At 36.9% G+C, this 17950-nt stretch overlaps 1 protein-coding gene across 41 annotated transcripts in view; it reads left to right on the top strand.

Annotated features, from left to right (window-relative positions):
• The window catches only part of NRXN3 (neurexin 3), a 1705132-nt gene that overhangs the window by 1196625 nt on the left and 490557 nt on the right, over positions 1-17950 (top strand). The window lies entirely within an intron of this gene.

Here is a 17950-nt window from a genome sequence, read left to right on the forward strand (position 1 = left end):
TCTTTTTTGGTATTTCCTAGAGCAGTGTGGCTCATTTAGATTGAAATATCTGTCAGAAGCTTTATACCAGTTCCATTGATCTCAACATTAAAATGTCTCCACATATTCTTCCACATCCTTCTTCCAGCTCATAGCTGTAATTAGTGTTATGCTCCATGGTGTGGCAGAAGACCAGCTGAACAAACAGCCATGTACATAGGAACAGTTCCAGGCAGCTAAAAGAGCTTCTTCCTCACTTGCCACTATCTTAAATGGTATCTGGTATCTACAGTTCCTCCTTCTACTTTCTCAAAAAAAAAAAAAAAAAAAAAAATCCAAATGGAAAAGAGGACTCTGAAGACAATTTAGTCCTTTAAAATTATAATTTTATTTGATTTCAAAGCAGTACTTGGTATAGCACCAGTCCAAACAGATTGGAAGAATGATATTTTCATTCCAACTCCTGCATAGAATATCTTTGTGATTTTCAATTGCTTTAGGGAGCTTGCAACAATAGAATCCTGTTAAATCTAACACCATTTTGAACTCTTCCTTGCCGATATTGTGATAAGAAATTTATACCTGGCCCAGGTTTATCTCTGTTGATAATGGGCTTCATGGCTATAGGGACATGTTGATATGGTGAGCTAGCACCTATCATTTTGACACCTACTCTTTAGTAGACATAGAGAATAATGGGTGCTTGGGGTTAAGTGCTGGAGAAGAGTGTCAGCAGTCAGTGTGTATGAACCTAGTGATGGATGTCTCTGTGTTTGTGCTGTGGCCATATCTGTATGGCTATCATTCTTTCTTCCTCTTCTCATTTCTTTTAATTTTCCTTCAACAGTCTTTCATTTGTTGCTTCAATTCACTCCATTTCTCCCCAGTTCTTCTTTTTTCTGTCTTCTATAATTCTAGATAAAATTATGACATGCCTTAAAATATCCTCCTTTTTTGTCCTTGATTGCTTTCAATGGTTCTAATGACCCCATTGGAAGTCTGGTGATTAGGCCCTGAGGGGTCACAGTAATGGAAACCTTGTGTTCAGTCTTCATAAGGGTGATCCAAAAATGTTATTACATTACTTACACCTCTTTCTGTAAGTATTTTTTCTTCATTCACTTCGAAGTATGGGATGCTTCCCATGTGCAGGAGAATTAGCTCATTCATGACTCAAAGGCAAGTAATTTCATGTTTTGCTGTTTATAAGAGAGGAGTCTATCATGCAAGGATGCAAAGGAGTATGAAATCAGTCACAAATGTAGGAAATAAAAGGCAATAAGCTTACATTAAACCAAACAAAAGAAAAATTAATAATTAGGCAGTCTCTTTGCAAGTACATAATAATAATACTCTATTTTTCAATGAATCAATTAGGTAAAAATGAAACAGAAAATAAATGCAAAGAGAGCCCTCAAAAATATATCACTTTTACATATGTTTGTAATATAAGTTGAACATCTCATTAGAATAATGTGGCTTTTTTAAAATTTATTTTTGCTTCCTAGAGTTCATAAATCTTCAGGTGGTAAGTAGGGGTTCTTTAGCTATTCATAATGCAACTTGCTTAGGTTAATTAGTAGAGACCCTTTCCCTTCACAGCTGAATATGAGTGCCCCTACTTACTATTCAAAAATCCCCAAACCCAGCACTCTTCTATATCTTGGTGCTTGGAAGAGATTGTGTTTTTCATTGACCTGCAATATTAGGTATTTTATTATAAATAAAGTCTCAAACAGGCTTTATTTTATTTGTCAGATTCTCTTTTGGTTTCGTCTCATAAAATATTAGCTGAATAGTTATTATATAAAAAGGAAATGATCAGAATATCACATTTCGGGTGGTGGTGTTTAGTTTGTGGTTTCCTTCATGTGCCTGGGTTGAACTGGGTGGTAGAGAATTCTGAGTTCTGTAGAACAGAGTGATTGATTTCTCGGTTTGCATTTCTTGGCGTCTGGCAGTGACACCACTGCAGACCGAGAGCAGAAAATGGACAGTAGGGAAAAATGCAACATTTCTGCTTGGTCCAGCTGCCTTTGAAGGATGCTGATGTTTCATTTTTTATTTCTTACCCCAAACATATTTATCTGCTGAGTCATTAAATAGGGCAAGTGTTATTTCTTTCTTTGTATTTGCCATCTCACTACAGAAGAGTTTTATTAAACCATCTCGAATCGACATTGTTTTGGCACAAATTGCACTAATAACTTGAATATATAGTTTTGTTTTTTTAAAGGTGATTCAAAATCTGATATGTATAATGTATGTTAAAATTGATATTTCTGTGAAAGAGGTTAAGATCAGACCGCTTTCTGATTGCAGAGATAAAATTGATAGTTAACAAGTATTTATTAAACATCTATTATGTGACTAGTACTATGCTAGGGCATTATGAAAATGGTTCAAGATGAACCGTGCAAGGACCCCTCTCTTCAGCACCTCTGTGTGTAAAACATAAACAGAATGCTATGATTAACAGTGAAAGGGTTCAGTCCGGGGTACTTGGGATAAAAATCAGAGCACTGATAAGTTATTTGTCATGTACTTACTTTTTTAAAAATTTAAAATTTTTAATTATGGGTACATAATAAGTATATATGTATGGTATACATGTGATATTGTGATACAGGCATATATTGTGAAATATCACATCAAGATAATTGGAGTATTCATTACCTCAAGCATTTATTGTTTCTTTGTGTTAGGAGCATTCCAATTCCACTTTTTTAATTTTTAAAAATATGCAATACATAATTGTTGACTATAGTCACCCTGTTGTGCTATCAAATGCTAGATTTTATTCATTCTATCAATGTTTTTGCACCCGCTAACTGTCTCTACCTTTCCCTTCCCTCCCCAGTACCCTTCCCAGCTTCTGGTAACTGTCATTCTACTCTCTATCTTCATGAGTTCAATTGTTTTAATTCTTAGCTCCCATATAAAAGTGGGAACATTCCATGCACTTCTAATTTAGACTCTTCTCCTCTTTCTCTGTCTTCTTTTTTTCCATAGCTCACTAATTTTGGGCATCTCTTCTCATTTACAGTAGCTTGCTGCTCTTCATTCATTAATTATTACAATATATAATTCTACCAAGAAGCCCAAAGAACTATAGTGTTTTTATGTCATTATTCTCAGTTCAGAAAGAAAGCATGTGTGTGGCACAGGGAAGGAATTTGAATGAATGTATGCATTTTCTGGATAGCATTCTCGAACAGAGATTTGATGAGAGTCACATGGATAATTTTAACTTTTCTAGTAGCAATATTAAAAACACAGAAATAACTTCTCAATAACTGAATCAGTAATCCATTTTTAAAATCTTTTTCAATTCATTAAAATTAAATAGAATTAAAAACTCAGTCCCTTAGTCTTTTTTTTTTTTTTTTTTTTTTGGAGATGGAGTATTGCTCTGTCACCCAGGCTGTAGTGCAGTGGCTCAATCTTGGCTCACTGCAAGCTCTGCCTCCTGGGTTCATGCCTTTCTCCTGCCTCAGCCTCCCAAGTAGCTGGGACTACAGGCGTCCACCACCACGCCTAGCTTATTTTTTGTATTTTTAGTAGAGACAGGGTTTTACTGTGTTAGCCAGGATGGTCTCGATCTCCTGACCTCGTGATCCACCAGCCTCAGCCTCCAAAAGTGCTGGGATTACAGGCGTGAGCCACCACGCCCTGCCCCCTTAGTCTGACTGACCAAATTGCATGTGTTTTCGGGTTGACAACCATGTGGGTAGTGCAGGTTTTGGATGCATGGCAGGCTGAAGCTTATGTAGCACATATTTGGCCTTCACATTTTATTAAGTCTGATTTTCTAAAGTTTTGTCTGTTCATTTACATGTGGAAGGATGATAGAAAGATAGGAAGAGACATGACAGAAAGCTTGCCTAGGACTCAGATCAAGGATTCAGATTTCCCAATTCCGGCTTCAGGGCCCTGTTCTGTAACATCACATCGGGGAAAAGAAAATGAGAGAAAAGAAGAAAGAATAAGAACTAATGTTAATTCATGTCAGACACAGTGCCAAAGATTTTTATTTGCATTATTTTTATTATTTTTTTAAAATAAATAGACTAGCACGTAGCCTAGCTTACACACTTCTCATTGTATAGATGAGGAAACTGGGAATCAGTTAAACTTTATAACCACACCAAGATCATTGAGCTAGTAAGTGGCAGGCTTGGGATTTAAGAAAGCTTGTAATGATGTTACATTTGATGGTTTAAACTGTGCTGTGGGAAGGGAATCCAAGAAGGATAATCCCATGTTTCTGCTTCTTGTGATGTTTGCAGATCTGTGTTCTGGAGTAAGTCTTTGAGTTGACTCTTGGAGCTTCTGAAACATCTATTGGATATACTATAACCAAAGATAAATAAATAAATAAAAAGATCAGGGTTCCTGAACGTTTTCATCTTTACATTGACTGCAATGATTACAAGTGATCATTTCATCACTTGGAGCATTATTACCTCTATGGGGCTTTACATGATACTGACTTTGTCAATAAAAGGACATATTAGGAGCAGGATTTCTGTTTGGGCCAGAACAAGGGGACATACCCTATTTTTAAAATTCCCCAGTTTAGGAATTGAAGTGACTGCATACTAAAGTTGGCCAAATTTCATGTGGCTATGGAATGAGAATATATGAAAAGTTGGTTGTAAAAACAATTAAGAGGATTGGGGCAGACTACTTTATGGATCCCTTCCTCCTTAGCCTCTGAAATGAACTAACATTGATTCTACAACCACTTATTAAGTGCCTACTCTTTGCCATGGCTGATGCTAAGTGTTGAGGCTAGAAATGCATATGAATTATATTTTAATAAGCACAGAATAAAGAAAACTTGTCTTCCTAATTTTTACTTTAAAAGACTTTTATCTCATTGTTTAAGTGCCATAATTGTACAAAGCATGCTGTTCTGAGTTCAGTGTTTCTTGGCTCATTCTCAGTCAATACTCTGCATAGCATCTTTGAATTCCTTACTCATCAAAGGGTAATGAATTAATTTGTGTACTCTACCTCTGCCACCTTTTGAGCTGTGTTCTTGACCATTCCCTATATATTTGCATCTCTGCCAGAAGATGTACCAGGAAAATAAAAGCAGCAGAAAACCTTATAACTTCCCACCTAGACATCAGTCACCATCAGAGTTTGGTCTGGAAACAGAAAAGTTTATTTAAAACAAAATTGGTACTCTGTGAATATTTCAACCATTTGTTCCATTTAATCCCCATTAGTGAATTTGCTTAGATTAATTTTTTGTGGATTCCATTTCCAAGAATGAAAGCAAAATAATTACATCAAAAGGCCACTGAAATCAGCCAAATTCTCTGGCAGGAAACTTATTCTATTCAGTCACATTCAAACTATCAGGTATGAAAAATACCTTTCACCACTGGATAATACAACAATGGAGTTGGAAAATCAATCATGTGGTAAATAAGCAAAAACTACGTGCAAACAGAGGAAAGAAGAGTTGTTCTGAAAATGATATTTCAATAAAAGTTATAGTGATGACGAGCAGTGTGATGATGTAGGAAGTTCCAAAACTAGGTAGAGGGTATAATCAAAGGTGGATACAATGGAACAAGCCTGGAGGCAAGGACGGGCCAGTCAGGAACAGGTGGGCCTATAGTGAAAGAAAGTGGAGGCTTTAGAAGTAGAGTATTTGATGAATTCTTCCGTCCATTCTATTTTGGCTTCTATGTCAAGGAGGATAACAGATATTCATTGTGTAGTTTTATAGGAAAGGCGATTGGTAGTGACTTCAATGTTATAAAGAACTTGGCCAAGTCCACAAAATGTCCATGGTGTATAACAAATCTTTTATGGTGAGTGATCCATGGAATTAGGTACTTAGAAAAGTCGATTGAAACATATTCACAGAAAGGCAAAGGTTTGATGACCTGGTGCATGGAATGAGACAGAGACACTGAGAAATTTTGATTGTACAAATTTTTCCTAATATCCCACTTAAATCTTGTAGTGGTGTGGGCCCATTTATTTTTTTTTATGTTCAGTTTCCCTGTCTCCTGGTAAAATCACAGACAGATGTTACCCCTCAATTTTCTCTTTTTCAATTATTTGTGATCCTTCTCACTTCAATCAGTTTACTTGATAGTCTCTGCGCTAGTGTAATTTCTCCAGCCTTTTGAAAAATGTAGATGCTTGAGCCAGACAAAAGCACTTCAGCAGGAACATGACTAATCTTGAAGACATAGAGCAGGGCTGATAATTTATGCCAGGAACTGTCAGTTAAGAAATAATGATACTGCATTGCTGACTCACAGTCAGCTCATGGGTCACTATGCTGCCCCCATTCTGTTGCGATTTCAGTACACTTTCCGTATATGGAGTTTCTGTGTTGGTACACATCCAGAAAGTTTCTTGGGTACATTGACCTTCACATATTGTTTGGTTAATTTACCTAACTTGGTATTAATCAGACAGAAAAGACAAACATGAAGTAAGGAAAGTCGGCCTTTGCTGTTCTCCCTTGAACTTGGCTTCACTTCTATCCCCACCATTTAGTAAGGAAGAACAGCCCCAATTTATTGAGTTGCTATGAGCCAGACACTGTGTAAGCACTTTCTACACACTATTGCATTTAATTCTCCAAAGAATGAGATAACTATTATAATCTCTGTTTTATAGAACAACCAGCTAAAGTTTATCGGGTTTCTTTGTTTCTGTTTTTTTGGGGTTTTTTTGGGTTTTTTTTTGAGATGGAGTTTTGCTCTTATTGCCCAGGCTGGAGTGAAATGGCGCCATCTTGGCTCACTGCAACCTCTGCCTCCGGGGTTCAAGCGATTCTCCTACCTCAGCCTCCCGAGTAGCTGGGATTACAGGCATGCGCTACCATGCCTAGTGAATTTTGTATTTTTAGTAGAGACAGGGTTTCTCCATGTCGGTCAGGCTGGTCTCGAACTCCTGACCTCAGGTGATCCGCCCGCCTCAGCCTCCCAAAGTGCTGGGATTACAGGCATGAGCCACCGTGCCTGGCCAAGTTTATGTTAAATAACTCGTCCAGAAGGTATGGTGGGATGTTTGACTCCAAAATACATGCTTTTACCACCTCAACTGACTGAGCTTGGGACTACCTCTAACTTTCATTAGAAACACAAATCTTTTTCTAATAAACTTTCTTCTTCTTTTCAATAAAAACATTTCCCACAAGGTGACTTAAATTCATTCACAATTAGGTATAAATACTGATAAGAGCAGTTAATTGTATTAAGAGTCTAATATGTGCTAAGCCTCATGCCAGATGCTTTACAAGCATTATCTTAAACCTTGTAACAATTTTGCAAAAATGTTACTCTATTTTGTAGAACCAAAACCCAAGACTATGAAAACCTAAATATCATCCTCAGAGTCATACAGCGAAGCAGAAATTGTATCAGCTAATGAGACTTAGTGCCATTTCTCTCATGTTGTGTGAGAAAAATGGCAATGCTCAATAAATGTTGTTCTAACTGTTCCAGGTATCAAGCAGTAGAAAAAGAATATGGCAAATCAGGTGGATTTTGCTGTCAGCCCTGAAAACACTCAGCTGGTGGCTACATAATCCATCCTCTCCTGAAGCTTGCATTGTCCACATTTTTTTTTCTACCCTTTAGTCATGTGTTTGTAAGGAATAAATTACTAAAATACACCATACCTTTTAAAATATAGAATAAAAGCTCACAGAGAGTTAGGGTGACAGACCATATGATTCAGCCTTTTGCCTTCTGGCAGACAGTAGGCTATTTCTTTTAGGTGGGTATCTAGGAATAGATACTTGCATATAATATTTTTTTTTTGAATCCCGGACTGGTCCTACTAACATTCTTGATTACCACTTATTTAAGTGACCATCAAACCAGTTTTATATCTGATATGTTTAATCCAAATAAATGTCTTTTTTTTTTAAACTGTTTAAAAAATGGTATTTAAATCCTTCCCAGATTTTAGCTGTGTCTAGTCTGGAAGGAAACCCACTCACATGGTTTTATCAGGTTTGATATTTAATAGATCAAGGTAGTAAAACAGGGCCCTCACTTCACAGGCACGGTGAATTCTCTGTTGATAAGATCTATCAATGATCAGTATGGATCATTGGGTGGCAGTGAAAGTATACGTTTGTGGGGAAAATTCTTATGCACCTTCATAGTAATGGTAGTGCTCATTTTATTTGAGGATAATTAAAACACAAAATACCCAACGATGCTGTTTTTATTGTAGGTATATGTTAATTCCTCTAGAGATAGACAAGACTCTAAATTCATGGAACTTTAAGTGGGATGTTCCACAAAGGAAACTCTTTAAAATAATATAGAAAAATAAATAAGTAAATGTCAACCAAAATGGCAGAACATTTAAAATCAGTCTGCCAAATATCTTTTCTCACTTTACTTCATTTGTTGAATAATTTATATGCTGATATAGATGGCCATTTTAGCAGTGTATACAAAGCATTTATATCCACACATGTACATTTAATCAAACCTACATGTCTACATACACATACTTAAGACACAGAGAGAGAGAGAGTGTGTGAGAGAGAATCAACTCATCATAATTGCAAAGGTGAAGAAAATTGATTCCTTAAGATTAAAACACACCATATTAAACTTGGAGTTTATATTTTGAAAATAAGATTCAGGAAGTCTTCTAAAGCATTCGAAGATTGATTAGAAAGATAAATTTCGGCACACAGGGTCTCTGTTCTTGTAACTTTCCCTGTGGTAGCTTATCCTTCTGTATTTTGTCATCATTCTTTCTTTCCTCCCTGATACAATAAAAATAATTTCCAAGGTTAGATTCTATCTTGCAAGAGCTTTTCCCCAAGGAGGTGCATGCATCTTCTTAATTTATTATATTATATAATAATTCCTCATAGGAAAACTAAAGGCAAATTAAAACCACATGGAGATAATGCCTGACTGTGCTTTAGACTGTTGTCTACCACTGGCTCTTTAGAAAAAGATCAGAGATACCCCTCTCTTGATTGTCCATTTTCTTGATCATGCAATGTGGTATTTTAAGTTCTATGCTGGCTTTGATGCTTTTGTTAGTCAAGGTGCATATGTGAATGTGTGAATTGGATATGTGAATGATTTCAATATTAGCTTAAATAAAACATTATTGGGAAGATAAATTTTCTGAAATTCCCATTTTCCTCTTCCACTTCCCTTACCCCCAAAGAAACTTGACATATTTGTTTCAAAGCATACACTGCTTTTTTACTATTTTTATTTCTATCGTGCGTATCACAACCCCTTCATTAGTAGACATCATTGAGCATTAACTGTGACTTAATTCTAGAAAAAAATATTTTTGAGATACCCATTAAGATATCACCCCTGACAAATATAAAAAGAGACCTTGAGCTTACTTCATTTTAAATAAATAAACTGTCTTCATTTCCTAATTCTGTGAATCTGACGCTTCTTATCAACACCCCAAATTACTGTCAGCAAATTCAAAACCATCTACTGATGAATGAGATGTTTAGGTCGAATTCTGATATGCCATGCTCATTCTCATACAGAGAAATACCTACACTCTTTTAAATATAGTTGTTATTGCTGTGACTTGCACCTACTAAACAAATGCAAAAATTCTTACAGTTCAAGAAATACCAGTGAAGTGTATATTATTGCCCTCATTACACAAAATGCTCATGGAAAACACTCTATCAATTCCAATTATGTTCTGGGGGGAAAAAAAGGAAACTGAATAAAAAGCAATCTCAGAATATTTGACTGGGCTGGTTGGTTATAGCTGCTGAACAATATGTAATTGTAAGAAGTGTGGCAAAATGATAAAAATAAACTCAGTATTTGTTAAAGAAATGAAAACATGGCAATAAAAGATTCCGGAAAGCGATTTAGTTTTTTGCATTACTTCTTCATTACTTGATTATTTTACTGTTTCATTTCTATTTACATATCAAGTTGATTCTTTTGCATCTGGATTTTGCACAATTCTTTCAATAATATACGGTTCAGTGGCTATAATTACAGGATTGTTAAAGTTCACATTTTACTATTCATCTTGTTATCTCTGGTAATGGAAGGTTGGAATAAATGCACGTAATTACATGGTTGGTCTTAAATTATTTTTATATTGCTCTTGCCAGGATATACTCGAAAAGCAGTATTTATTCTCTAATATTTATTTTTGGTGGTAGTGGTTTTAGCAAAATAAAAGTAATAAATACATAAATGGACTGGTCCCACGAGCTTACTATCTATGGTTTTTTTCAAATTAATTCTAACCCATTCATCTCTCTGAGCCTGCTAGGGGCAGGAGGTGCTTAGAGTCTATGGAAGAAAAACGTCATGTTTCAGAGCTCTGATAACAGGAAAATGTCCCTCATGAGATACTCATCATTTGATCTATTATTCTATCTATTTGTAGCAGAGTAACTCAGTAACCTACAGATCTGTGGACCAACTTACTAAATAAGGTGTCAAATAAGTTTGATTTCATTTTAAAGCAATGCCATGTCATGAAAGCAAAGTGAATTTTTTTGTTTGTATTATACTGGAAATAGTCTCCTTGTACTATATTTATGGCACTCAAAACATTTTATAAAAATCTTAGCAGTATCAACTAAAAATTAAATCATAAGCTCCCGTAATTAACTGAACAGATGACTTCCTGTTGGCCAAGGGGACCCCAGAAAAGACTGAAGAACTGAGTTCGTGGCCATTGATGGAAGCGAGGTCAGAAACGCCTCATTACGTGCCCTCCATGTTAGAGTTTAGGCACAACTGACCAGCATTAACATTAAAATAGAGATCATAAGATTAACGAAAGGGACTCATTGTGACATTAAGATACCACATTCTAAATAAGACCTAAGGCCATGCAAAGCAAGGGTTAAGGCATGCTCTGCAAACCGTAAAATCTTTTTTTAAAAAATTAATCCTGCATAATGTGGCTTACTTTCCAATCTGACTCTGGTATACCCTTACATGACAGATAGCAGACCCCTTATCTTGACTTAAGCATCCCTTTGTACTGATCTCAAGTCTTTAGACAAAGCTTAACTCTTTCAATCAATTGCCAACTAAAGAATCTCTAAAACTCACCCATGACTTGTAAGACCATGCTTCAAGATGTCCCACCTTTTCAGGCCAAACCAATGTATACTTTTCATGTACTGATTTATAATTTTACCTACAATTCCTGTCTCCCCGAAATGTATAAAACCAAGCTGTAACCTGATTACTTTGGTACCAATTATGCAAGACTTCTTGGGTTTGCGTTTTCTTGGGCTGCACCATTCATATTGGCTCAGAATAAACCTCTTTAAAACATTTTACAGAGGCTGATTTTTCCATGAACAGCAGCGTCCAAAAAATCCACAGGATACATGTATCAAGTATTTATTAAGTGCCTACGATATGCCAGGCATTGGGCTATATATGAAAAACAGTGTTATCAGACATCCACCTAGTGCTCCTGATTAAAAAATGGATGTGAGCTCATTTTACGTTTATGGAGGTCCAGAGATTTAAATTACTTGACTAGTCCCTCAGCGAGTCAGGAGAAGAGGGGTTAAAACCTGATTCCTCCAGTTATATAGTCATTTAATGTTCTTGGACTTACCAGTACTTTTGAGTTTTTGTGGTTGTTTTTTTTTTTCCTTAAACACAAAACTACACCCCCGCCTCCAGCTCCCACCGCCCCCCCCGACACATATACCCTTTTTTCATAGAACAAAATTTGGAATAAATGGCCTTTAAATGAATGCATTGTTTCGACTCTGCAGGGAAATGACACAGAGAAAATAAGGAATGGATTGTACATGCTCATGCACTGTCTGGGGCGCTCTTGCTGAAGTCTCAGGAGTGTCTTTGGTTTGTTGTCTGAGACCTAAGAGTTAAAAAGCAGAGTGCCTTTTGGAGGAACACGAGTCTCTTTCCGCAGCGGGACATGCACTTGATACACATCAGTGGGCATGCCATCAGTGCCTCGCAGCTCATCTTTCTCTTTAGGGTGGCTGTGTTGTTCTTCCAATGAATAGCTTGCCCTGGAGAAAAATACTGCTTAAATATTAAGATTAGATTAGTTTTCACACAGCCCCATTTTAACCACTAAATTTAAATCCCTCAGCAATCTACTTCCCAACCTTCCCTAGGCATAATATTCAGTTTAATAAATGGTTTGTATGCCATTATTTCTCATCAATATATAAAAACTAAAAGGAATTTTAAAAATCCATACATCTTGGTTAAGAGATGAAATTTGACTTGATGAGAAGAGATTATTCTTAGAAATGTTTCTAATTCCCAATCAAGGCATTCTATTTCAAAATGTAGGAGCATGGTTGAAAGAATAAATCTTTAGAAAATAATGTATGAGCATGGTTGAAAGAAGAAATCTTTAGAAAGTAATGTATATAATAATATACATATATGTATATATACTTGTATATAAGTGTATATGTAAGTAATATATATCTCTCACAAATATTGTTTTAGTCATCATCATCGTCATATGCACGTGAATATATGTATATACGTGTATTATATATGGTATATGATATATATGTGTATATATACATGATATATATGAGTATATATACGTGTGTGTGTGTGTGTGTGTATATATATATGACTCCAAAAACAATTCCTCTACAAATTGTGTGTCCTTGAACCATTACCTCCCCAATGTATATATCATGTGAATATCAAACAAATGAATGTTTTGTTGGTACAATTGGATTCATTCACACGGAAACGTGGAGTCTATTTCTTCCTTCAAATCCTCATCCTCCAATTAATTAGCTGAAAAACTGACTGCATCTCTGATTCTCTAAGAAGCACGGAAGAGAAAGAAATGGGAAACAAGCTAGCAGCTCATTACATGAATTCAAACAGTTCCCTTTGAAGGGAGACTTGTTCCTGGCATAGATGATGTCATTGATGAGATTGCAAGGGTAGGCATTGTATAAAGATGAGATCCTTTTTAATTCTGCTTTCAAAACTATAAAGCTAAAATTTTTAGAATTGAAATTTCAGTTAACATGACCCATGTATTAGATAAAATGTCTCTTTAAAGCCTGGGAGCTCTCCAAGGTGTGGTGTGTTTCCTATTTGCTAGGTACATGATTACGATGCATATGGATAGATGTTTCTGAAGTGTTTCCTTCTAAGTGCACTAATGCCAGTCAGATTTACACCCAAGTAGCAAAGATGTTAATGCCATGCAATCCTATTAATCTAACATGTTGCTTTTGTGGATTAGAACTACTCAGACTCTACCTTTTAGTTGTAGTTATTTTAAATCTTTAATACTGAGCTATCAAATTTTCTTTTATGATACAAAGCTACTAAGTAGAAGATACTTGAATATTCCATTGGCTGACTGATGTGTTTATTAGGCACTTACTCTGTGCCCAACACAATGATAAACATTCTCAGCAATATCGTGAAAGTTTAACACAGGATTCCTGGCTTCCAGAAATATGATGTTTACTTAAGAAGAGATAGGAACATATGTGAAAAAGTTAAGCTTCATGTAGTATCTTAAGATGCTAAGTTTAGTATTCTGGTGGTGGAGTTTCTTATCAACAAATGTTTCACAGAAGATATTGAGCTCAGCTTTTCATTATCAAAGCAATTGCATGAAGAAGAAATTTGAGAAAGTACAACCCCTGGTAATGATTGGAGCCTCTGAAACTTTTGTAATGTCAATATCCATAGCATGACTATTTTTTATTTCCGGTACTGATGTGGCAGAAGTTGTGGAGTAGTGTTTTTGAGTTATCCGCTGTTTAGGATCCTGTATTAAAAGAAATATGTCCGCTGTGCATAGTGGCTCATGCCTGTAATCCTAGCACTTTGGGAGGCCGAGGCAGAAAGATCACCTGAGGTCAGGAGTTCAAGACCAGCCTGGCCAACATAGCGAAACTCTGTCTCTACTAAAAATACAAAAAAATTAGCCAAGCATGGTGTCGTGCGCCTGTAATCCCAGCTACTCAGGAGGCTGAGGCAGGAGAATCACTTGAACCCAGGAGGCAAAGGTTGCAGTGAGCCAAGATAGTGCCACCACACTCCAGCCTGGGCAACAGAGCTAGATTCCATCTCAGAAAAAGAAATATGTCTCAGTAGTGCAGGTATCCTTCTGTAGGTTTGTATTGGTGTTCAGCAAGTATCTGGTAAATTAATGAATTAACAAGAGAATAGTTTCTATGAAGCAGAAATGCATAGCAAAGAAGTGGGGTGTTGTAAGGAACAGCTGGGATATCAGTTATACAGGTTGAAATGTGGCATTGGTACAATGACATATTAGTTATACTCTTACAAGTTGTCCTTGACTGGGTGCTTGATAGAAGTTGGCTTGCAAACCAAAAAAGGTTAAACACTTGTCATGGCCTCAGGCTAATGACCCCTTCTAATATGCAATTCTGTTTTTCTCATTCTGAGAGCAAACCAGATGCCCCATGATGTGCCCACTGTTCTTTTGCTAATGTGTTCATCCTCAGTGCCTTCATTACCAGTTTCTTTCATTTGACATGCAAAGATCTTTTTTCTTGGCTCATCCCAGAGAAGTGGCCGGGCAAGTGTTCTCCTGAGAAAATGTTGATGACTCTGGCACACAGACCACATACAATTTGCTGCTTCCTCACATTCACACTGAGGTTGGCTAAGGTGCCCAGAGAGAAACCCTGAGCCCTGACTGCATCCAAAACCAGTCATCAGGGATGTCCACCGTGTGATCCCTCCTACTGGGTGCCTGATTAAAACTGAGTGTCAGAGAAGAGACTGGTGGGTTTGTCACTGACTTTCTTGTTCACATGTAAAAGCATCATCACTGGGAGAAGGAAATGTGAATTGTGAAAATAAATAATGCAGATAGAAGAGTCGGAAGTACAGAGGAGTGTTCCTAGAGTGCTTTATATGGAGCTGTATTATGGTGCATACCATGGTGTGTTGTTAAGTTAGTTTACATGTCAGTTTCCCCTTTACACTGTGAAATTTAGCAAAGCAGAGACTATGTCTGATTCATCTTTATTCCAAGTACCTCGCAAAGGTAATGCTAGCATTGACCTTAATAAGCATTTAATCATGTTTATTCATTTATTTTTTGAATGAATGGATAAAGGTTAAAATTAAGGTTTTTGTCTCTTGATTATGGAGCTTAACTCATTGTGAGCCCATTGACATCCTGAAATACTTGCTGAATGAGAGAATAAATGAACAGATTAAAAAAAAAAAACCCCTGAAAAGCTAAGCTTAAGCCACTATTTAGGCTTTGAAGTTGATCCATGTGGTCTTTTGTTTTGGATTGATTGTAGGGACTAAAGAAGTACTTCATACGTTGTGTTATCTTTCTGCTCAGGTCACTGTGGGCGATAGATAGCCTTTACTTCTCCGCTTTCTCAATTTTCAGCCACTGGTATTCAACTGCAGGCCTTCTTTAAAAATGTACCTCTTTCTTTCAAAATTTTCTGAAAAGCTAGAATTTTTTTGTTTTTTGTTTTTTCTGTTTTTTCCAGGAAAAAATTTTAACTTACTGGAGAGCAATTTCTTTTCTTAAAGTTATCTCTGAGCTGAGTATACTGTATAGTCCCTATAATGATTTTGGTAAATCCTTAATCATAAGGTGGTCATTGTGTGTGACGGTGTTTTCTGTTTAGTGAAGACAAATGGTGGGATGAGTCTCCTGCTAGGATGTGCAGAAATGTGAGCATTAGTCTCAAGGTACATTCCGTAAAGTGTTGGTGCCAGGTGAGTATTGAGGTTGATAGCTTCTGTGAGGCCTGGTTTCCTGGGGTTCTGCCCATGTTCATATGACAGCTGCTTCCACAATAACATGGCAGGTGCGTAGCTCAGGATTTGCCCACTTTCTGCAAGTGGACACTCTCGCTTGTATCTAAAAGGCCTCTCCCATGGTGCCAGAATGCCTCTGACAGCATTTTCAGAGCTGTGATGGCAGGACTGTAGCTTTATGGTGGGAGCTTCTATCTTTGTAAATGCCACTGATGTCAGCTCTCACCATTAACCATTTTCTTTTGTCAAATGGAAGAGATTCAGGACTCATGAAAGTGAGAGACTGGCATGATGAGGCAAACAGGGGGCAGTTTAACTGGCTGTTTGGCCACTTTCCCCCACTCTAATTCTCCTTTCCATAAAACATGCTTTCCAATTTCTGCCAATAAAAGCCTTTTTAAAAAAGTACTAGTCTTTCATTTTTTTTTTTTTTTTGCATATCCTGTTGTTATTTCTTCTGAACCAGTAGTAACACAATATACAAAGTACATTCTCTTGGGTGTAAGGCCAGTGTATAGGTGGGAATCCCATAGACCTAAAAAGAAAAACAATCTAGGATTTCTGGATGTGCTCTGAAGTGGCACCTTCTAAGCTGCAGTATTTGTTCAACAGTGTATTTCCAACAAAAAATAGGATGAGTTCACCTGTGAAGCATCCTGAAGGGAAACACCAGTGCGCTGGGCAGGGAACAGGAGACCTAGATATACTTCTTTTTTTTTTTTTTTTTTGGTAGATATATTTATTTATTTATTTATTTATTTATTTTTATTTTATTATTATTGTACTTTAAGTTTTAGGGTACATGTGCGCAATGTGCAGGTTAGTTACATATGTATACATGTGCCATGCTGGTGTGCTGCACCCATGAACTCGTCATTTAGCATTAGTTATATCTCCTAATGCTATCCCTCCCCCTTCCCCTCACCCCACAACAGTTCCCAGAGTGTGATGTTCCCCTTCCTGTGTCCATGTGTTCTCATTGTTCAATTCCCACCTATGAGTGAGAACATGCGGTGTTCGGTTTTTTGTCCTTGCGATAGTTTACTGAGAATGATGATTTCCAATTTCATCCATGTCCCTACAAAGGACATGAACTCATCATTTTTTATGGCTGCATAGTATTCCGTGGTGTATATGTGCCACATTTTCTTAATCCAGTCTATCATTGTTGGACATTTGGGTTGGTTCCAAGTCTTTGGTATTGTGAATAGTGCCGCAATAAACATACGTGTGCATGTGTCTTTATAGCAGTATGATTTATAATCCTTTGGGTATATACCCAGTAATGGGATGGCTGGGTCAAATGGTAACAACAGGTGCTGGAGAGGATGTGGAGAAATAGGAACACTTTTACACTATTGGTGGGACTGTAAACTAGTTCAACCATTGTGGAAGTCAGTGTGGCGATTCCTCAGGGATCTAGAACTAGACCTAGATATACTTCTAACATAATCTGTGACTGTGTGCAGGTCATGCTAAGTATGTCAGACTGCCATTTTCTCCTTGAGGCTGGAAGCGTGGGGAGAAGGGGATAATGTAGTTGAGAATCCATTACTGGCCCCACCTTGGACAGAGAGACAGGCAGGTAAAGGGTACACATGTGCCTGGATGATGCTGCTACTGGACTCTTGTTTACATTAATGTGTCAACAGTGTGCTCCAAGGTTCTATTAGGTGTTAACAGGTGTCTCAAGAAAAAAATGTTTCTTAATGAGATCAGTTTGTAAGAATTCTGGGTGAACACGTTAATTAGTTTATTCTTTTAATGCGTTGAATGTTTTTTTTTTTGAAAAATAATAGAATCCCCTCAGAATTCTTAATATGATATGGTGTTCTGTATATTTTCAAGAGGAGAGGTATATAATGTTTCTCAAATTTATTTGCACATGAAATGCCTGTGGGACATAATATCTCTAAAGGCCGATGTTCCTTGAAAGACTGTGTGAAATGTTGAACTATATGATCTCTGAAAGTTCTTGAATTCTCCATTATCATCAGAATACCTGGCACTTCCAAGCCCTTGACCTTCGTCTGTGGAGTATTGCCTCTAGCTGCCTTCCAGACATTGTCATCTATGCTTCTTTTCCTCTGAGGATGATGAACCCCGGCTGCTCTCTCAGTACCCCTGAAAAATGGGAAATTGTATTTTTTTTCTTCTTTGTACCCAGGAGTCTATGTATAATGCATAATTCTCAGTCAAAA

The sequence above is a fragment of the Gorilla gorilla genome, chromosome 15 (assembly GCF_029281585.2).
Source record: "Gorilla gorilla gorilla isolate KB3781 chromosome 15, NHGRI_mGorGor1-v2.1_pri, whole genome shotgun sequence".
Taxonomy (NCBI): Eukaryota; Metazoa; Chordata; class Mammalia; order Primates; family Hominidae; genus Gorilla; species Gorilla gorilla.